The 22,868-nt window shown below is 55.4% G+C and overlaps 1 protein-coding gene across 8 annotated transcripts in view; it reads left to right on the top strand.

The window, feature by feature from the left end:
- sli (slit guidance ligand) overlaps positions 1–22,868 on the top strand; it is a 659,016-nt gene that overhangs the window by 572,260 nt on the left and 63,888 nt on the right. The gene's annotated exons all lie outside the window — the stretch shown is intronic.

The raw sequence follows: 22,868 nt of genomic DNA, 5'->3' as shown, positions 1-22,868 counted from the left end.
ACTGCTGCTGCTGTCACTGCTGCTGCTGCCACTGCTTCTGTCGTCACTGCTGCTGCTGCCACTGCTGCTGTTGCCACTGCTGCTGCTGTCACTGCTGCTGCTGCTGCCACTGCTGCTGCTGTCACTGCTTCTGCCGTCACTGCTGCTGTTGCCACTGCTGCTGCTGTCACTGTTGCTGCTACCACTGCTTCTGCCGTCACTGCTGCTGTTGCTACTGCTTCTGCCGTCACTGCTGCTGCTGCCACTGCTTCTGCCGTCACTGCTGCTGCTGCCACTGCTTCTGCCGTCACTGCTGCTGCTGCTGCCACTGCTTCTGCCGTCACTGCTGCTGTTAAACGAGTGACAGCGCGTAAAAGCTTTGAAATTGGTATTCCAGCAGCTCAGCCAGGATACTGTGTCATAATCTCTCTGGAAATACTGCAGCCATACTTCCAAATGTATCTCTGGAAATACTGGAGGAATTGGTTGTAAATGTCTGTTGGAATACTGGAGGAATTAGCTGTAAATGTCTGTTGAAATACTGGAGGAATTAGCTGTAAATGTCTGTTGAAATACTGGAGGAATTAGCTGTAAATGTCTGTTGAAATACTGGAGGAATTAGCTGTAAATGTCTGTTGAAATACTGGAGGAATTAGCTGTAAATGTCTGTTGGAATACTGGAGGAATTAGCTGTAAATGTGTGTTGGAATGTCAAGGTTGATGGACTAACCTCTCTACCTCTTCACTGTCTATGTCGTCTACTATGACAACCACCTCTGTATTCGACTGAAGAAACCCAATGTGCAGGCGAGAGTAAAGACAGCAAAGTATCACACATGATGTGCCATGCTAGTCAAGGTTTAGGTATTGTAGACCATTGTTATAATGGTCTTGGAGGAGTTGGTAAGACTCATCTTGAGACCCCACAACAGTTCTCGTAGTTCATGTATATTATCGCTTGATAATGTGTTGAATTATCTTACTTGAGGCTCCGTGAGCTCTCTCTCACCCGCTGGTTCACATTATCATGTCACGGTGTGGTAATGGTGGTCCAGGACCCACCCAAACCTCGTTTAATTTGGTCTATAATTTGTGGGGTGTGAATAGATGTGAGGCGTAGCTACTAGCAGGTGGGTGAGGAGCGCTATCCCCTACCCATGTACCACTTACAGAACTACCCTCTAGCCAGGGACCACTTACTACTACCCTCTACCCAGGGACCACTTATTACCCTCTACCCAGGAACTGCTGACAATCCCCTACCCAGGCACCACTTACTATCCCTGTCATCATCTGCCACACCATTACACTGTCTAGTTCAGCAGAAAGCCAGGGAGATAAAGGTGATAAGCTTCCATTAGTAACAGTGTGTGCTTACATTGTGGGTTGTCCCTGGGGGAATTAAACCCTGTGAAGGTGAGAGGTCTGGATGGCAGTGTTGTGGCCTGGGGGTGCTGCCACCAATACCTTGATTGATCAGGCCAGCAGAAAACCACGAGATAATCACGGGGACCCATGAACTGGGTTATCTCTGTGTTGATGCAGTGTTCGTCCAGGGGAAGTTGTGTTGTCGTCTGCACACACACACACACACATAAACATACATATTGATATGGAGAAAGAGAGAGATTAATGAAGTCAAACAAGTGTACATATGTACACTTGTTTAGTTCTTACAGTACAGTAGTACACTTAGAACTGAACATAAGAGAGCGTTATGGCCCAGGTAATGTTTGTCTGCTCCTGGCCCATCACTTAAACACTGATTGTAGTCAGCGCTGAGACGCGAATCATGCTTGGAACCTTCCGTAAAGTTTTCAACGCTTACAACGCAAGGAGGAATCACTAACTGAATCCTGAAGACCGTCCATAATCTACTGTTCTGTGTCAGACTGCGTACCGCAAGCACCAACAGTGTGACTGATCAGGCTATTCAGCAGGAGGCCGGGTCAGAGAGCGAGTCTCAGAAGCGATGGTTCCCGGGACAAAACACATTGCTGACCATCTTAATTTGTCGTTTTTTTTTAGGCAAATGTGATGATTACTATGCTGTCCCATTAGAGACGAGGTCATAAAGCTGTGGCAACAGTGGACAGGTAACTGCCCTTAGTTATTTACCTGTGTGTGAGATACATATCTCTTGTGTTGAGGTGCATCACGTGTGTAGATCCTGGCAGGTGTGTGGCAGGTGTGCACACCTAACATATATATATATATATATATATATATATATATATATATATATATATATATATATATATATATATATATATATATATATATATATATATATATATATACGTATATATATACTACTTGGTCCTCCTGCTGGCTGACCAGTGCTGGCGTCTGGCTCGGTCTGGGCTTGGTCTCTGGCTTGGTCTGGGCTTGGTCTCTGGCTTGGTCTGGGCTCTGTCTCTGGCTTGGTCTCTGGCTTGGTCTGGGCTTAGTCTCTGGCTTGGTCTGGGCTCTGTCTCTGGCTTGGTCTGGGCTTGGTCTCTGGCTTGGTCTGGGCTCTGTCTCTGGCTTGGTCTGGGCTTGGTCTCTGGCTTGGTCTGGGCTTAGTCTCTGACTTGGTCTGGGCTTAGTCTCTGGCTTGGTCTGGGCTTGGTCTCTGGCTTGGTCTGGGCTCTGTCTCTGGCTTGGTCTGGGCTTGGTCTCTGGCTTGGTCTGGGCTTAGTCTCTGGCTTGGTCTGGGCTCTGTCTCTGGCTTGATCTGGGCTTGGTCTCTGGCTTGGTCTGGGCTTAGTCTCTGGCTTGGTCTGGGCTTAGTCTCTGGCTTGGTCTGGGCTTAGTCTCTGGCTTGGTCTGGGCTTAGTCTCTGGCTTGGTCTGGGCTTAGTCTCTGCCTTGGTCTGGGCTTGGTCTCTGGCTTGGTCTGGGCTCTGTCTCTGGCTTGGTCTGGGCTTGGTCTCTGGCTTGGTCTGGGCTTAGTCTCTGGCTTGGTCTGGGCTTGGTCTCTGGCTTGGTCTGGGCTTAGTCTCTGGCTTGGTCTGGGCTTGGTCTCTGGCTTGGTCTGGGCTCTGTCTCTGGCTTGGTCTGGGCTTGGTCTCTGGCTTGGTCTGGGCTTAGTCTCTGGCTTGGTCTGGGCTCTGTCTCTGGCTTGATCTGGGCTTGGTCTCTGGCTTGGTCTGGGCTTTGTCTCTGGCTTGGTCTGGGCTTTGTCTCTGGCTTGGTCTGGGCTTAGTCTCTGGCTTGGTCTGGTCTTAGTCTCTGGCTTGGTCTGGGCTGGGTCTCTGGCTTGGTCTGGGCTCTGTCTCTGGCTTGGTCTGGGCTTGGTCTCTGGCTTGGTCTGGGCTTAGTCTCTGGCTTGGTCTGGGCTTGGTCTCTGGCTTGGTCTGGGCTCTGTCTCTGGCTTGGTCTGGGCTTGGTCTCTGGCTTGGTCTGGGCTTAGTCTCTGGCTTGGTCTGGGCTCTGTCTCTGGCTTGGTCTGGGCTTGGTCTCTGGCTTGGTCTGGGCTTAGTCTCTGGCTTGGTCTGGGCTCTGTCTCTGGCTTGGTCTGGGCTTGGTCTCTGGCTTGGTCTGGGCTTAGTCTCTGGCTTGGTCTGGGCTTAGTCTCTGGCTTGGTCTGGGCTTAGTCTCTGGCTTGGTCTGGTCTTAGTCTCTGGCTTGGTCTGGGCTTGGTCTCTGGCTTGGTCTGGGCTCTGTCTCTGGCTTGGTCTGGGCTTGGTCTCTGGCTTGGTCTGGGCTTAGTCTCTGGCTTGGTCTGGGCTTGGTCTCTGGCTTGGTCTGGGCTCTGTCTCTGGCTTGGTCTGGGCTTGGTCTCTGGCTTGGTCTGGGCTTAGTCTCTGGCTTGGTCTGGGCTCTGTCTCTGGCTTGGTCTGGGCTTGGTCTCTGGCTTGGTCTGGGCTTAGTCTCTGGCTTGGTCTGGGCTCTGTCTCTGGCTTGGTCTGGGCTTGGGTCTCTGGCTTGGTCTGGGCTTAGTCTCTGACTTGGTCTGGGCTTAGTCTCTGGCTTGGTCTGGGCTTGGTCTCTGGCTTGGTCTGGGCTCTGTCTCTGGCTTGGTCTGGGCTCTGTCTCTGGCTTGATCTGGGCTTGGTCTCTGGCTTGGTCTGGGCTTAGTCTCTGGCTTGGTCTGGGCTTAGTCTCTGGCTTGGTCTGGGCTTAGTCTCTGGCTTGGTCTGGTCTTAGTCTCTGGCTTGGTCTGGGCTTGGTCTCTGGCTTGGTCTGGGCTCTGTCTCTGGCTTGGTCTGGGCTTGGTCTCTGGCTTGGTCTGGGCTTAGTCTCTGGCTTGGTCTGGGCTTGGTCTCTGGCTTGGTCTGGGCTCTGTCTCTGGCTTGGTCTGGGCTTGTCTCTGGCTTGGTCTGGGCTTAGTCTCTGGCTTGGTCTGGGCTCTGTCTCTGGCTTGGTCTGGGCTTGGTCTCTGGCTTGGTCTGGGCTTAGTCTCTGGCTTGGTCTGGGCTCTGTCTCTGGCTTGGTCTGGGCTTGGTCTCTGGCTTGGTCTGGGCTTAGTCTCTGACTTGGTCTGGGCTTAGTCTCTGGCTTGGTCTGGGCTTGGTCTCTGGCTTGGTCTGGGCTCTGTCTCTGGCTTGGTCTGGGCTTGGTCTCTGGCTTGGTCTGGGCTTAGTCTCTGGCTTGGTCTGGGCTCTGTCTCTGGCTTGATCTGGGCTTGGTCTCTGGCTTGGTCTGGGCTTAGTCTCTGGCTTGGTCTGGGCTCTGTCTCTGGCTTGGTCTGGGCTTGGTCTCTGGCTTGGTCTGGGCTTAGTCTCTGGCTTGGTCTGGGCTCTGTCTCTGGCTTGGTCTGGGCTTGGTCTCTGGCTTGGTCTGGGCTTGGTCTCTGGCTTGGTCTGGGCTTAGTCTCTGGCTTGGTCTGGGCTTGGTCTCTGGCTTGGTCTGGGCTTGGTCTCTGGCTTGGTCTGGGCTCTGTCTCTGGCTTGGTCTGGGCTTGGTCTCTGGCTTGGTCTGGGCTTGGTCTCTGGCTTGGTCTGGGCTTAGTCTCTGGCTTGGTCTGGGCTTGGTCTCTGGCTTGGTCTGGGCTTGGTCTCTGGCTTGGTCTAGGCTTAGTCTCTGGCTTGGTCTGGGCTTGGTCTCTGGCTTGGTCTGGGCTTGGTCTCTGGCTTGGTCTGGGCTTAGTCTCTGGCTTGGTCTGGGCTTGGTCTCTGGCTTGGTCTGGGCTTAGTCTCTGCCTTGGTCTGGGCTTAGTCTCTGGCTTGGTCTGGGCTTAGTCTCTGGCTTGGTCTGGGCTTGGTCTGGGCTTGGTCTCTGGCTTGGTCTGGCTTGGTCTGGGCTTGGTCTCTGGCTTGGTCTGGGCTTGGTCTGGGCATGGTCTGGACTTGGTCTCTGGCTTGGTCTGGGCTTGGTCTCTGGCTTGGTCTGGCTTAGTTTGGGCTTGGTCTCTGGCTTGGTCTGGGCTTAGTCTCTGGCTTAGTCTGGCTTGGTCTGGCCTTGGTCTGGGTTTGGTCTGGGCTTGGTCTGGGTTTGGTCTGCCATAGATATGTTAATTAGTAATCCATAAATACACCAGCGAGACTCTTTATTACCTGGTAAAATTTCATGGCGGCCGTTGATGTCCAGGGCCTGGTTAGGGGCCCTTCCTGGGGGCCCGGGGCTGGTTAGGGGCCCTTCCTGGGGGCCCGGGGCTGGTTAGGGGCCCTTCCTGGGGGCCCGGGGCTGGTTAGGGGCCCTTCCTGGGGGCCCGGGGCTGGTTAGGGGCCCTTCCTGGGGGCCCGGGGCTGGTTAGGGTACTTCCTGGGAGCCAGAGCCTGGTTAGGGTCCTTCCTGCTCACCAGGGTCTGGTTAGGGGACCTTCCTGGAGGCCAGGGGTTGGTAGGGGACCTTAATGGGGATCAGGGGCTAGTAGGGGATCTTCTTGGGAGTCAGGGGCTGCTAAGGGATCTTCCTGGGAGTCAGGGGCTGCTAAGGGATCTTCCTGGGAGTCAGGGGCTGGTAGGGGATCTTCCTGGGAGTCAGGGGCTGGTAGGGGATCTTAATGGGGGTCAGGGGCTGGTAGGGGATCTTAATGGGGGTCAGGGACTGGTAGGGGATCTTCCTGGGGGTCAAGGACTAGTAGGGGATCTTCCTGCGGGTCAGGGGCTGGTAGGGGATCTTCCTGGGGGTCAGGGACTGGTATGGGATCTTACTGTGGGTCAGGGGCTGGTAGGGGATCTTCCTGGGGGTCAGGGACTGGTATGGGATCTTCCTGGGGGTCAGGGGCTGGTAGGGGATCTTCCTGCGGGTCAGGGGCTGGTAGGGGATCTTCCTGGGGGTCAGGGGCTGGTAGGGGATCTTCCTGGGTGTCAGGGGCTGGTAGGGTATCTTCCTGCGGGTCAGGGGCTGGTAGGGGATCTTCCTGCGGGTCAGGGGCTGATAGGGGATCTTCCTGGGGGTCAGGGGCTGGTATGGGATCTTCCTGGGGGTCAGGGGCTGATAGGGGATCTTCCTGCGTGTCAGGGGCTGGTAGGGGATCTTCCTGGGTGTCAGGGACTGGTAGGGGATCTTCCTGCGGGTCAGGAACTGGTAGGGGATCTTCCTGCGGGTCAGGGACTGGTAGGGGATCTTCCTGGGGGTCAGAGGCTGGTAGGGGATCTTCCTGGGTGTCAGAGGCTGGTAGGGGATCTTCCTGGGGGTCAGGGACTGGTAGGGGATCTTCCTGGGGGTCAGGGACTGGTAGGGGATCTTCCTGGGAGTCAGGGTCTGGTAGGGGATCTTCCTTGGGGTCAGAGACTGGTAGGGGATCTTCCTGGGGGTCAGGGACTGGTAGGGGATCTTCCTGCGGGTCAGGGGCTGGTAGGGGATCTTCCTGCGGGTCAGGGGCTGGTAGGGGATCTTCCTGCGGGTCAGGGGCTGGTAGGGGATCTTCCTGGGTGTCAGGGACTGGTAGGGGATCTTCCTGGGGGCCAGGGGCTGGTAGGGGATCTTCCTGGGGGTCAGGGGCTGGTAGGGGATCTTCCTGCGGGTCAGGGGCTGGTAGGGGATCTTCCTGGGAGTCAGGGGCTGGTAGGGGATCTTCCTTGGGGTCAGAGACTGGTAGGGGATCTTCCTGGGGGTCAGGAACTGGTAGGGGATCTTTCTGGGGGTCAGGGACTGGTATGGGATCTTCCTGCGGGTCAGGGGCTGGTAGGGGATCTTCCTGGGGCTTAGGGACTGGTATGGGATCTTCCTGCGGGTCAGGGGCTGGTAGGGGATCTTCCTGCGGGTCAGGGGCTGGTAGGGGATCTTCCTGCGGGTCAGAGGCTGGTAGGGGATCTTCCTGCGGGTCAGGGGCTGGTAGGGGATCCTCCTGCGGGTCAGGGACTGGTAGGGGATCTTCCTGCGGGTCAGGGACTGGTAGGGGATCTTCCTGGGGGTCAGGGGCTGGTAGGGGATCTTCCTGCGGGTCAGGGACTGGTAGGGGATCTTCCTGGGGGTCAGGGACTGGTATGGGATCTTCCTGCGGGTCAGGGGCTGGTAGGGGATCTTCCTGGGGGTCAGGGACTCGTATGGGATCTTCCTGCGGGTCAGGGGCTGGTAGGGGATCTTCCTGGGGGTCAGGGGCTGGTAGGGGATCTTCCTGGGGGTCAGGGGCTGGTACCGGATCTTCCTGCGGGTCAGGGGCTGGTAGGGGATCTTCCTGCGGCTCAGGGGCTGATAGAGGATCTTCCTGGGGGTCAGGGGCTGGTATGGGATCTTCCTGGGGGTCAGGGGCTGATAGGGATCTTCCTGCGTGTCAGGGGCTGGTAGGGGATCTTCCTGGGTGTCAGGGACTGGTAGGGGATCTTCCTGGGGGTCAGGGGCTGGTAGGGGATCTTCCTGCGGGTCAGGGGCTGGTAGGGGATCTTCCTGCGGGTCAGGGGCTGGTAGGGGATCTTCCTGCGGGTCAGGGGCTGGTAGGGGCCCCTCTCCCTCCCTGCAGAAGATACTAAATTAAAATATCTCTCCGGAAATCTTAGATGAGCTCTCTCTGTTGACTGTGACTGTCACTGCTGTTTATATCTGTCTGTCTGTCTCTGTCTGTCTGTCTGTCTCTGTCTGTCTGTCTGTCTGTCTCTGTCTGTCTGTCTGTCTCTGTCTGTCTATCTGTCGGTCTGTCTGTCTGTCTGTCTCTGTCTGTCTGTCTCTGTCTGTCTGTATGTCTCTGTCTGTCTCTGTCTGTCTGTCTGTCTGTCTATCTCTGTCTGTCTGTCTCTGTCTGTCTGTCTCTGTCTGTCTCTGTCTGTCTCTGTCTGTCGGTCTGTCTGTCTGTCTGTCTCTGTCTGTCTGTATGTCTCTGTCTGTCTGTCTGTCTCTGTCTGTCTGTCTGTCTGTCTCTCTCTCTCTCTCTCTCTCTCTCTCTCTCTCTCTCTCTCTCTCTCTCTCTCTCTCTCTCTCTCTCCACTTTTTACAGTAAGTACCCTGGATAGATACCTAGGGTAGATTCCTAGTATATAATCCTAGGATTGCTTTCTATAACAGACCTCTTAGTGAGAGTGGGTCAGATGTCTCTGGTCACAGTGAGCAGTGACCCAGGTCACACTGCTGTGACTCTTATTGACTTCACAGATGGCACCAGCGTTAGTGACTTCACAGATGACACCAGTGTTGGTGACCTCACAGATGGCACCAGTGTTAGTGACCTCACAGATGGCACCAATGTTAGTGACCTCACAGATGGCACCAGTGTTAGTGACTACAGATGGCACCAGTGTTAGTGACCTCACAGATGACACCAGTGTTAGTGATCTCACAGATGGCACCAGTGTTAGTGATCTCACAGATGAGACCAGTGTTAGTGATCTCACAGATGACACCAGTGTTAGTGACCTCACAGATGAGACCAGTGTTAGTGATCTCACAGATGGCACCAGTGTTAGTGACCTCACAGATGGCACCAGTGTTAGTGACCTCACAGATGACACCAGTGTTAGTGACCTCACAGATGACACCAGTGTTAGTGACCTCACAGATGGCACCAGTGTTAGTGACCTCACAGATGACACCAATGTTAGTGACCTCACAGATGGCACCAGTGTTAGTGACCTCACAGATGGCACCAATGTTAGTGACCTCACAGATGGCACCAGTGTTAGTGACTACAGATGGCACCAGTGTTAGTGACCACAGATGGCACCAATGTTAGTGACCTCACAGATGACACCAGTGTTGGTGACCTCACAGATGGCACCAGTGTTAGTGACCTCACAGATGACACCAATGTTAGTGACCTCACAGATGGCACCAGTGTTAGTGACCACAGATGGCACCAATGTTAGTGACCTCACAGATGGCACCAGTGTTAGTGACCTCACAGATAGCACCAGTGTTAGTGACCTCACAGATGGCACCAGTGTTAGTGACCTCACAGATGACACCAGTGTTAGTGACCTCACAGATGGCACTAGTGTTAGTGACCTCACAGATAGCACCAGTGTTAGTGACCTCACAGATGGCACCAGTGTTAGTGACCTCACAGATAGCACCAGTGTTAGTGACCTCACAGATGGCACCAGTGTTAGTGACCTCACAGATGGCAGACTCATCATACTCACTGACTACTGTAATTAAAGACCCATCCTGGTGACTCTTCAACCACACCTCCTCAACATTGTCCGTGTTACTCATTGTAGCCAGTTACTCATTGTAATAAGTTATTCATTGTAGCTAGTTATTCATTGTAGCCACTTACTGTTGCCAATTACTTATTGTAACAAGTTACTCATTATAGCCAGTTATTCATTGTAGGCAGTTACTCATTGTAGCCAGTAATTCATTGTAGCCAGTTACTCAGTGTAGCCAGTTACTCAGTGTAGCCAGTTACTCATTATAACCAGTTATTCATTGTAGCTAGTTACTCATTGTAGTAGCTAGTTACTCATTATAGCTACTCACCCACTAACCCACTCCCTTACCCACGCCCTGACCCACTCCTTGACCCACTCCTTGACCCACTCCCTGACCCACTCCCTGGCCAACTTCCTGACCCACTCCCTGGCCCACTCCCTGACCCACTCCCTGGCCCACTCCCTGACCCACTCCCTGGCCCACTCCCTGACCCACTCCCTGGCCCACTCCCTGACCCACTCCCTGGCCCACTCCCTGACCCACTCCCTGGCCCACTCCCTGACCCACTCCCTGGCCCACTCTCTGGCCCACTCCCTGACCCACGCCCTGACCCACTCCCTGACCCACTCCCTGGCCCACTCCCTGGCCCACTTCCTGACCCACTCCCTGGCCCACTCCCTGACCCACTCCCTGGCCCACTCCCTGGCCCACTCCCTGACCCACGCCCTGGCCCACTCCCTGACCCACGCCCTGACCCACTTCCTGATCCACTCCCTGACCCACTCCCTGGCCCACTTCCTGACCCACGCCCTGACCCACTCCCTGACCCAGGCCCTGACCCACGCCCTGACCCACTCCCTGGCCCACTCCCTGACCCACTCCCTGTCCCACTCCCTGACCCACTCCCTGGCCCACTCCCTGACCCACGCCCTGGCCCACTCCCTGACCCACGCCCTGACCCACTCCCTGATCCACTCCCTGACCCACTCCCTGACCCACTCCCTGGCCCACTCCCTGACCCACGCCCTGATCCACTCCCTGACCCACGCCCTGACCCACGCCCTGACCCACTCCGTGGCCCACGCCCTGACCCACTTCCTGACCCACACCCTGACCCACACCCTGACCCACGCCCTGATTCACGCCCTGACCCACTCCCTGACCCACTCCATGACCCACGCCCTGATCCATGCCCTGACCCACATTCTGACCCACTCCCTGACCCACTCTCTGACCCACGCCCTGATCCACGCCCTGACCCACTCCATGAGCCACGCCCTGACCCACTCCCTGACCCACTCCATGAGGTACGCCCTGATCCACGCCCTGACCCACTCCCTGACCCACTCCATGAGCCACACCCTGACCCACGATTTGATCCACGCCCTGACCCACTCCCTGACCCACGCCCTGACCCACTCACTGACCCACGCCCTGACCCACTCCCTGACCCACTCCATGAGCCACGCCCTGACCCACGCCCTGACCCACTTCCTGACCCACGCCCTGACCCACTATGAGCCACGCCCTAACCCACGCCCTGACCCACTCCCTGACCCACGCCTTGACCCACTCCCTGACCCACTCCATGAGCCACGCCCTGACCCACGCCCTGACTCACTCCCTAACCCACGCCCTGACCCACTCCCTGACCCACGCCCTGACCCACTCCCTGACCCACGCCCTGATCCACTCCCTAACACACGCCCTGACCCACTTCCTGACCCACTCCTGACCCACGCCCTGACCCCCTCCCTAACCAACGCCCTGACCCACTCCCTGACCCACTCCATGAGCCACGCCCTGACCCTCGATTTGATCCACGCCCTGACCCACTCCATGACCCATGCAATGACCCACTTCCTGACCCACTCCTGACCCACGCCCTGACCCCCTCCCTAACCCACGCCCTGACCCACTCCCTGACCCACTCCATGAGCCACGCCCTGATCCACGCCCTGACCCACTCTCTGACCCACTCCATGAGCCACGCCCTGACCCACTCCATGACCCACGCCCTGACCCCCTCCCTAACCCACACCCTGACCCACTCCCTAACCCACGCCCTGAACCACTCCCTGACCCACTCCCTGACCCACCCCCTGACCCACTCCCTAACCCACGCCCTGACCCACTCCCTAACCCACGCCCTGACCCACTCCCTAACCCACGCCCTGACCCACGCCCTAACCCACGCCCTGACCCACGCCCTGACCCACGCCCTGACTGATACAACACAGGGTAATACATTTGTGTGTGTGATTAATGTCTTGGTAGATGAGGGATTATCTTGGCCAAAATTATTGTCATGGTGGGTTAATTGTGGCCCTCCTGCTGGCCACTGCTTAGCCCTCCTGCTGGCCACTGCTTGGCCCTCCTGCTAGCCACTGCTTGGCCCTCCTGCTGGCCACTGCTTGGCCCTCCTGCTAGCCACTGCTTGGCCCTCCTGCTGGCCACTGCTTGGCCCTCCTGCTGGCCACTGCTTGGCCCTCCTGCTAGCCACTGCTTGGCCCTCCTGCTAGCCACTGCTTGGCCCTCCTGCTGGCCACTGCTTGGCCCTCCTGCCGGTCACTGCTTGGCCCTCCTGCTGGCCACTGCTTGACCCTCCTGCTGGATACTACTTGGCCCTCCTGCTGGCTACTACTTGGCCCTCCTGCTGGCCACTAATTGGCCCTCCTGCTGGCCAATGCTTGCCTTTCCTGCTGGCCACTACTTGGCCCTCCTGCTGGCTACTACTTGGCCCTCCTGCTGGCCACTGCTTGGCCCTCCTGCTGGCCAGTGCTTGGCCCTCCTGCTGGCCACTGCTTGGCCCTCCTGCTGACCACTGCTTGGCCCTCCTGCTGGTCACTGCTTGGCCCTCCTGCTGGCCACTGCTTGGCCCTCCTGCTGGCTACTACTTGGCCCTCCTTCTGGCCACTGCTTGGCCCTCCTGCTGACCACTGCTTGGCTCTCCTGCTGGCCACTGCTTGGCTCTCCTGCTGGCTACTACTTGGCCCTCCTGCTGGCTACTACTTCCCCTCCTGCTGGCCACTACTTGGCCCTCCTGCTGGCCACTGCTTGGCCCTCCTGCTGGCTACTACTTGGCCCTCCTGCTGGCTACTACTTGGCCCTCCTGCTGGCTACTACTTGGCCCTCCTGGTGGCCACTGCTTGGCCCTCCTGCTGGCTACTACTTGACCCTCCTGCTGTCCACTACTTGGCCCTCCTGCTGGCCACTGCTTGGCCCTACTGCTGGCCACTTCTTGGCCCTCCTGCTGGCCACTGCTTGACCCTCCTACTGGCCACTGCTTGGCTCTCCTGCTGTCCACTACTTGGCCCTCCTGCTGGCCACTGCTTGGCCCTCCTGCTGGCCACTGTTTGGCCCTCCTGCTGGCCACTGTTTGGCCCTCCTGCTGGCTACTACTTGGCCCTCCTGCTGGCTACTACTTCCCCTCCTGCTGGCCACTATTTGGCCCTCCTGGCCACTGCTTGGCCCTCCTGCTGGCTACTACTTGGCCCTCCTGCTGGCTACTACTTGGCCCTCTTGCTGGCTACTACTTGGCCCTCCTGGTGGCCACTGCTTGGCCCTCCTGCTGGCTACTACTTGACCCTCCTGCTGTCCACTACCTACTTGGCCCTCCTGCTGGCCACTGCTTGGCCCTCCTGCTGGCCACTGCTTGGCCCTCCTGCTGGCCACTGCTTGGCCCTCCTGCTGGCCACTGCTTGACCCTCCTGCTGTCCACTACTTGGCCCTCCTGCTGCCCACTGTTTGGCCCTCCTGCTGGCCACTACTTGGCTCTCCTGTTGGGCACTGCTTGGCCCTCCTGCTGGCCACTGCTTGGCCCTCCTGCTGGCTACTACTTGGCCCTCCTTCTGGCCACTGCTTGGCCCTCCTGCTGACCACTGCTTGGCTCTCCTGCTGGCCACTGCTTGGCTCTCCTGCTGGCTACTACTTGGCCCTCCTGCTGGCTACACTTACCCCTCCTGCTGGCCACTACTTGGCCCTCCTGCTGGCCACTGCTTGGCCCTCCTGCTGGCTACTCTTGGCCCTCCTGCTGGCTACTACTTCTGGCCCTCCTGCTGGCTACTACTTGGCCCTCCTGCTGGCCACTGCTTGGCCCTCCTGCTGGCTACTACTTGCCCCTCCTGCTGTCCACTACTTGGCCCTCCTGCTGGCCACTGCTTGGCCCTACTGCTGGCCATCTTGGCCCTCCTGCTGGCCACTGCCTTGACCCTCCTACTGGCCACTGCTTGGCTCTCCTGCTGTCCACTACTTGGCCCTCCTGCTGGCCACTGCTTGGCCCTCCTGCTGGCCACTGTTTGGCCCTCCTGCTGGCCACTGTTTGGCCCTCCTGCTGGCTACTACTTGGCCCTCCTGCTGGCTACTACTTCCCCTCCTGCTGGCCACTATTTGGCTCTCCTGGCCACTGCTTGGCCCTCCTGCTGGCTACTACTTGGCCCTCCTGCTGGCTACTACTTGGCCCTCTTGCTGGCTACTACTTGGCCCTCCTGGTGGCCACTGGCTTGGCCCTCCTCTGCTGGCTACTACTTGACCCTCCCTGCTGTACTACCTACTTGGCCCTCCTGCTGGCCACTGCTTGCCTCCTGCTGGCCACTGCTTGGCCTGCCTGGCCTCTCCGCTGCTTGGCCCTCCTGCTGGCCACTGCTTGACCCTCCTGCTGTCCACTACTTGGCCCTCCTGCTGCCCACTGTTTGGCCCTCCTGCTGGCCACTACTTGGCTCTCCTGTTGGGCACTGCTTGGCCCTCCTGCTGGCCACTGCTTGGCCCTCCTGCTAGCCACTGCTTGACCCTCCTGCTGGCCACAACTTGGCCCTCCTGCTGGCTACTACTTGGCCCTCCTGCTGGCCAATACTTGGCCCTCCTGCTGGCCACTGCTTGGCCCTCCTGCTGGCCACTGCTTGGCCCTCCTGCTGGCTAGTACTTGGCTCTCCTGCTGGCCACTACTTGGCCCTCCTGCTGGCCACTAGGTGGCCCTCCTGCTGGCTAGTACTTGGCCCTCCTGCTGGCTACTACTTGGCCCTCCTGCTGGCCAATACTTGGCCCTTCTGCTGGCCACTACTTGGCCCTCCTGCTGGCCACTGCTTGGCCCTCCTGCTGTCCACTGCTTGACCCTCCTGCTGGCTAGTACTTGGCCCTCCTGCTGGCCACTACTTGGCCCTCCTGCTGGCCACTACTTGGCCCTCCTGCTGGCTAGTACTTGGCCCATTGCTGGCTAGTACTTGGCCCTCCTGCTGGCTAGTACTTGGCCCTCCTGCTGGCTACTACTTGGCCCTCCTGCTGGCTAGTACTTGGCCCATTGCTGGCCACTACTTGGCCCTCCTGCTGGCCACTACTTGGCCCTCCTGCTGGCTAGTACTTGGCCCTCCTGCTGGCTAGTACTTGGCCCTCCTGCTGGCTACTACTTGGCCCTCCTGCTGGCTACTACTTGGCCCTCCTGCTGGCCACTGCTTGCCCCTCCTGCTGGCTAGTACTTGGCCCTCCTGCTGGCCACTACTTGGCCCTCCCTCAGTTTCACCGTCTCCAATATCATTTATTTCTGCTTAATTTAAGAGGCTGTGCTGCCATCTAGTGTGAAGTATAACAGTGTTGATGATCCTTGATGATCCTTGATGAATGTTGTGGCTTTGTTGAACCCCTGGCCCTCTCCCCTGGCCATCTCCCCTGGCCCTTTCCCCTGGCCCTCTCCCCTGACCCTCTCCCCTGGCCCTCTCCCCTGGCCCTCTCCCCTGACCCTCTCCCCTGGCCCTCTCCCCTGACCCTCTTCCCTGGCCCTCTCCCCTGACCCTCTCCCCTGGCCCTCTCCCCTGTGCCTCTCCCCTGGCCCTCTCCCCTGGCCCTCTCCCCTGGCCCTCTCCCCTGGCCCTCTCCCCTGACCCTCTCCCCTGACCCTCTCCCCTGGCCCTCTCCCCTGGCCCTCTCCCCTGACCCTCTCCCCTGGCCCTCTCCCCTGACCCTCTCCCCTGGCCCTCTCCCCTGTCCCTCTCCCCTGGCCCTCTCCCCTGACCCTCTGCCCTGGCCCTCTCCCCTGACCCTCTCCCCTGGCCCTCTCCCCTGGCCCTCTCCCCTGGCCCTCTCCCCTGGCCCTCTCCCCTGGCCCTCTCCCCTGACCCTCTCCCCTGACCCTCTCCCCTGGCCCTCTCCCCTGGCCCTCTCCCCTGACCCTCTCCCCCTGGCCCTCTCCCCTGACCCTCTCCCCTGACCCTCTCCCCTGGCCCTCTCCCCTGGCCCTCTCCCCTGTGCCTCTCCCCTGGCCCTCTCCCCTGGCCCTCTCCCCTGGCCCTCTCCCCTGACCCTCTCCCCAGGCCCGCTCCCCTGACCCTCTCCCCTGGCCCTCTCCCCTGTGCCTCTCCCCTGGCCCTCTCCCCTGGCCCTCTCCCCTGGCCCTCTCCCCTGGCCCTCTACCCGGTCCCTCTCCCCCTGACCCTCTCCCCTGGCCCTCTCCCCTGGCCCTCTCCCCTGACCCTCTCCCCTGGCCCTCTCCCCTGACCCTCTCCCCTGGCCCTCTCCCCTGACCCTCTCCCCTGGCCCTCTCCCCTGGCCCTCTCCCCTGTGCCTCTCCCCTGGCCCTCTCCCCTGGCCCTCTCCCCTGGCCCTCTCCCCTGGCCCTCTCCCATGACCCTCTCCTCTGACCCTCTCCCCTGACCCTCTCCCCTGGCCCTCTCCCCTGGCCCTCTCCCCTGACCCTCTCCCCTGGCCCTCTCTCCTGGCTTTCTCCCCTGGCCCTCTCCCCTGGCCCTCTCCCCTGACCCTCTCCACTGGCCCTCTCCACTGGCCCTCTCCCCTGGCCCTCTCCCCTGGCCCTCTCCCCTGACCCTCTCCCCTGGCCCTCTCCCCTGGCCCTCAACCCTGTCCCTCTCCCCTGACCCTCACCCATGGCCCTCTCCCCTGACCCTCTCCCCTGGCCCTCTCCCCTGGCCCTCTCCCCTGGCCCTCTCCCCTGACCCTCTACCCTGGCCCTCTCCCCTGGTTCTCTCCCCTGGCCCTCTCCCCTGGCCCTCTCCCCTGGCCCTCTCCCCTGGCCCTCTCCCCTGACCCTCTCCCCTGGCCCTCTCCCCTGTCCCTCTCCCCTGGCCCTCTCTCCTGGCCCTCTCCCCTGGCCCTCTTCCCTGGCCCTCTCCCCTGGCCCTCTCCCCTGGCCCTCTCCCCTGGCCCTCACCCCTGACCCTCACCCCTGACCCTCTCCCCTGGCCCTCTCCCCTAGCCTTCTTCCCTGGCCCTCTCTGGCTCTCACTCCTGGCTCTCACCCCTGGCCCTTTCCCCTGGCCCTCTCCCCTGGCTCTCACTCCTGGCTCACACCCCTGGTTCTTACCCCTGGTTAACACCCTTGGTTCACACCCTTGACCCTCACCCCTGGCCCTCACCCTTGGCTCTCACTCCTGACCCTCGCCCCTGGCTCTCACCCCCTTTCTCTTACTTCTGTCTCACACCCCTGGCCCTCATCCCTGGCTCACACCCCTGGCTCATGAGCCAGTAAGTAAATAGGCCCTGTCTAGCATGGACCAATAGGTAACCAGGCCCTGTCTAGCATGGGCCACTAGGTAACCAGGCCCTGTCTAGCATGGGCCACTAGGTAACCAGGCCCTGTCTAGCATGGGCCACTAGGTAACCAGGCCCTGTCTAGCATGGACCAATAGGTAACCAGGCCCTGTCTAGCATGGACCAATAGTTAACCAGGCCCTGTCTAGCATTGGCCAATAGGTAACCAGGCCCTGTCTAGCATGGGCCACTAGGTAACCAGGACCTGTCTAGCATGGGCCACTAGGTAACCAGGACCTGTCTAACATGGGTCAGTAGACCTGCTGCAGTGCTCCACTAGGTAACCAGGCCCTGTCTAGCATGGGCCACTAGGTAACCAGGACCTGTCTAGCATGGGCCACTAGGTAACCAGGCCCTGTCTAGCATGGGCCACTAGGTAACCAGGCCCTGTCTAGCATGGGCCACTAGGTAACCAGGACCTGTCTAGCATGGGCCACTAGGTAACCAGGCCCTGTCTAGCATGGGCCACTAGGTAACCAGGCCCTGTCTAGCATGGGCCACTAGGTAACCAGGACCTGTCTAGCATGGGCCACTAGGTAACCAGGACCTGTCTAACATGGGTCAGTAGACCTGCTGCAGTGCTCCACTAGGTAACCAGGCCCTGTCTAGCATGGGCCACTAGGTAACCAGGACCTGTCTAGCATGGGCCACTAGGTAACCAGGCCCTGTCTAGCATGGACCAATAGGTAACCAGGCCCTGTCTAGCATGGGCCACTAGGTAACCAGGACCTGTCTAGCATGGGCCAATAGGTAACCAGGACCTGTCTAGCATGGGCCACTAAGTAACCAGGACCTGTCTAGCATGGGCCACTAGGTAACCAGGACCTGTCTAGCATGGGCCAATAGGTAACCAGGACCTGTCTAGCATGGGCCACTAGGTAACCAGGACCTGTCTAGCATGGGCCAATAGGTAACCAGGACCTGTCTAGCATGAGCCACTAGGTAACCAGGACCTGTCTAGCATGGGCCAATAGGTAACCAGGACCTGTCTAGCATGGGCCACTAGGTAACCAGGACCTGTCTAGCATGGGCCAATAGGTAACCAGGACCTGTCTAGCATGGGCCACTAAGTAACCAGGACCTGTCTAGCATGGGCCACTAGGTAACCAGGACCTGTCTAGCATGGGCCAATAGGTAACCAGGACCTGTCTAGCATGGGCCACTAGGTAACCAGGACCTGTCTAGCATGGGCCAATAGGTAACCAGGACCTGTCTAGCATGGGCCACTAAGTAACCAGGACCTGTCTAGCATGGGCCACTAAGTAACCAGGACCTGTCTAGCATGGGCCACTAGGTAACCAGGACCTGTCTAGCATGGGCCAATAGGTAACCAGGACCTGTCTAGCATGGGCCACTAGGTAACCAGGACCTGTCTAGCATGGGCCACTAGGTAACCAGGCCCTGTCTAGCATGGGCCAATAGGTAACCAGGCCCTGTCTAGAATGGGCCACTAGGTAACCAAGCCCTGTCTAACATGGGTCAGTAGACCTGCTGCAGTGCTCCTTCTTATGTATATTTACAATGCTGCCTGCCCCTTCCTTGTTGGGACAGGAAACGGGGCACTGGGGTGGGGGAGGGGTGGTAAGGTTGATGGGTATCAGTAATGGGGTAGATATTTGTTGACTATTTTTTACACAGAGTTTGACAGGTTAAGGATCTCTACCTTTATTGACAAGTTATTTACAAGTTACGCATCCCTACCTTTATTTACAAGTTAAGGATCCCTACCTTTATTTACAAGTTAAGGATCCCTACCTTTATTTACAAGTTAAGGATCCCTAACTTTATTGACAAGTTATTTACAAGTTAAGGATCCCTACCTTTATTGACAAGTTATTTACAAGTTAAGGATCCCTAACTTTATTGACAAGTTATTTACAAGTTAAGGATCCCTAACTTTATTGACAAGTTATTTACAAGTTAAGGATCCCTAACTTTATTGACAAGTTATTTACAAGTTAAGGATCCCTACCTTTATTGACAAGTTATTTACAAGTTAAGGATCCCTACCTTTATTGACAAGTTATTTACAAGTTAAGGATCCCTACCTTTATTTACAAGTTAAGGATCCCTAACTTTATTGACAAGTTATTTACAAGTTAAGGATCCCTACCTTTATTGACAAGTTATTTACAAGTTAAGGATCCCTAACTTTATTGACAAGTTATTTACAAGTTAAGGATCCCTAACTTTATTGACAAGTTATTTACAAGTTAAGGATCCCTAACTTTATTGACAAGTTATTTACAAGTTAAGGATCCCTACCTTTATTGACAAGTTATTTACAAGTTAAGGATCCCTACCTTTATTGACAAGTTATTTACAAGTTAAGGATCCCTACCTTTATTGACAAGTTATTTACAAGTTAAGGATCCCTACCTTTATTTACAAGTTAAGGATCCCTAACTTTATTGACAAGTTATTTACAAGTTAAGGATCCCTACCTTTATTGACAAGTTATTTACAAGTTAAGGATCCCTACCTTTATTGACAAGTTATTTACAAGTTAAGGATCCCTACCTTTATTGACAAGTTATTTACAAGTTAAGGATCCCTACCTTTATTGACAAGTTATTTACAAGTTAAGGATCCCTACCTTTATTGACAAGTTATTTACAAGTTAAGGATCCCTACCTTTATTGACAAGTTATTTACAAGTTAAGGATCCCTACCTTTATTGACAAGTTATTTACAAGTTAAGGATCCCTACCTTTATTGACAAGTTATTTACAAGTTAAGTATCCCTACCTTTATTGACAAGTTATTTACAAGTTAAGGATCCCTACCTTTATTGACAAGTTATTTACAAGTTAAGGATCCCTACCTTTATTGACAAGTTATTTACAAGTTAAGGATCCCTACCTTTATTGACAAGTTATTTACAAGTTAAGGATCCCTACCTTTATTGACAAGTTATTTACAAGTTAAGTATCCCTACCTTTATTGACAAGTTATTTACAAGTTAAGGATCCCTACCTTTATTGACAAGTTATTTACAAGTTAAGGATCCCTACCTTTATTGACAAGTTATTTACAAGTTAAGGATCCCTAACTTTATTGACAAGTTATTTACAAGTTAAGGATCCCTAACTTTATTGACAAGTTATTTACAAGTTAATTAAGGATCCCTAACTTTATTGACAAGTTATTTACAAGTTAAGGATCCCTAACTTTATTGACAAGTTATTTACAAGTTAAGGATCCCTACCTTTATTGACAAGTTATTTACAAGTTAAGGATCCCTACCTTTATTTACAAGTTATTTACAAGTTAAGGATCCCTAACTTTATTGACAAGTTATTTACAAGTTAAGGATCCCTAACTTTATTGACAAGTTATTTACAAGTTAAGGATCCCTAACTTTATTGACAAGTTATTTACAAGTTAATTAAGGATCCCTAACTTTATTGACAAGTTATTTACAAGTTAAGGATCCCTAACTTTATTGACAAGTTATTTACAAGTTAAGGATCCCTACCTTTATTGACAAGTTATTTACAAGTTAAGGATCCCTACCTTTATTTACAAGTTATTTACAAGTTAAGGATCCCTAACTTTATTGACAAGTTATTTACAAGTTAAGGATCCCTAACTTTATTGACAAGTTATTTACAAGTTAAGGATTCTTAACTTTATTGACAAGTTCAGAGCTGTTACCTACATCAGCTCATTTTATTGTTATGAGACATATAAGTAGGGAACAGGATGAAATGGAAGCCATCTGTGGGTCAACTGTCAGCCATCTGTGGGTCAACTGTCAGCCATCTGTGGGTCAACTGTCAGCCATCTGTGGGTCAACTGTCAGCCATCTGTGGGTCAACTGTGAGCCATCTGTGGGTCAACTGTGAGCCATCTGTGGGTCAACTGTGAGCCATCTGTGGGTCAACTGTGAGCCATCTGTGGGTCAACTGTGAGCCATCTGTGGGTCAACTGTGAGCCATCTGTGGGTCAACTGTGAGCCATCTGTGGGTCAAATGTGAGCCATCTGTGGGTCAAATGTGAGCCATCTGTGGGTCAACTGTGAGCCATCTGTGGGTCAAATGTGAGCCATCTGTGGGTCAACTGTGAGCCATCTGTGGGTCAACTGTGAGCCATCTGTGGGTCAACTGTGAGCCATCTGTGGGTCAAATGTGAGCCATCTGTGGGTCAAATGTGAGCCATCTGTGGGTCAACTGTGAGCCATCTGTGGGTCAAATGTGAGCCATCTGTGGGTCAACTGTGAGCCATCTGTGGGTCAACTGTGAGCCATCTGTGGGTCAACTGTGAGCCATCTGTGGGTCAACTGTGAGCCATCTGTGGGTCAACTGTGAGCCATCTGTGGGTCAAATGTGAGCCATCTGTGGGTCAAATGTGAGTCATCTGTGGGTCAACTGTGAGCCATCTGTGGGTCAAATGTGAGCCATCTGTGGGTCAACTGTGAGCCATCTGTGGGTCAACTGTGAGCCATCTGTGGGTCAACTGTGAGCCATCTGTGTGTCAACTGTGAGCCATCTGTGGGTCAAATGTGAGCCATCTGTGGGTCAACTGTGAGCCATCTGTGGGTCAACTGTGAGCCATCTGTGGGTCAACTGTGAGCCATCTGTGGGTCAACTGTGAGCCATCTGTGGGTCAACTGTGAGCCATCTGTGGGTCAACTGTGAGCCATCTGTGGGTCAACTGTGAGCCATCTGTGGGTCAAATGTGAGCCATCTGTGGGTCAACTGTGAGCCATCTGTGGGTCAACTGTGAGCCATCTGTGGGTCAACTGTGAGCCATCTGTGGGTCAACTGTGAGCCATCTGTGGGTCAACTGTGAGCCATCTGTGGGTCAACTGTGAGCCATCTGTGGGTCAACTGTGAGCCATCTGTGGGTCAACTGTGAGCCATCTGTGGGTCAACTGTGAGCCATCTGTGGGTCAACTGTGAGCCATCTGTGGGTCAACTGTGAGCCATCTGTGGGTCAACTGTGAGCCATCTGTGGGTCAACTGTGAGCCATCTGTGGGTCAACTGTGAGCCATCTGTGGGTCAACTGTGAGCCATCTGTGGGTCAACTGTGAGCCATCTGTGGGTCAACTGTGAGCCATCTGTGGGTCAACTGTGAGCCATCTGTGGGTCAACTGTGAGCCATCTGTGGGTCAACTGTGAGCCATCTGTGGGTCAACTGTGAGCCATCTGTGGGTCAACATTTTCATTTGATCAACAGACCTTATCTCGTTGATATCATAATGTTGTACGAATGTGTTCTCTCTCTCTCTCTCTCTCTCTCTCTCTCTCTCTCTCTCTCTCTCTCTCTCTCTCTCTCTCTCTCTCTCTCTCTCTCTCTCTCGCTCTCTCGTTTGTGCACATAACAGAGTTTCCCTGTCAGGTCCTCCGACCATTCACCCTCAGCAGGTACACCTGTAAGGGTCGTGCCCATAAATCTAAGGGTTGTACCCCCACAAATGTCAGGGTCGTACACAACAAATGTAAGGGTCGTACACAACAAATGTAAGGGTCGTACACAACAAATGTAAGGGTCGTACACAACAAATGTAAGGGTCGTACACAACAAATGTAAGGGTCGTACACAACAAATGTAAGGGTCGTACACAACAAATGTAAGGGTCGTACACAACAAATGTAAGGCTCGTACACAACTGTAAGGGTCGTACACAACAAATGTAAGGGTCGTACACAACAAATGTAAGGGTCGTACACAACAAATGTAAGGGTCGTACACAACAAATGTAAGGGTCGTACACAACAAATGTAAGGGTCGTACACAAATGTCAAGGTCGTACACAACAAATGTCAAGGTCGTACAAAACAAATGTCAGGGTCGTACACAACAAATGTCAGGGTCGTACACAACAAATATCAGGGTCGTACACAAATGTCACAATAAATGTAAGGGTCGTACACAAATGTCAGGGTCGTTCA

The sequence above is a fragment of the Cherax quadricarinatus genome, chromosome 83 (genome assembly GCF_038502225.1).
Source record: "Cherax quadricarinatus isolate ZL_2023a chromosome 83, ASM3850222v1, whole genome shotgun sequence".
Lineage (NCBI taxonomy): Eukaryota > Metazoa > Arthropoda > Malacostraca > Decapoda > Parastacidae > Cherax > Cherax quadricarinatus.
This window is presented reverse-complemented; position numbering and strand designations above follow the sequence as displayed.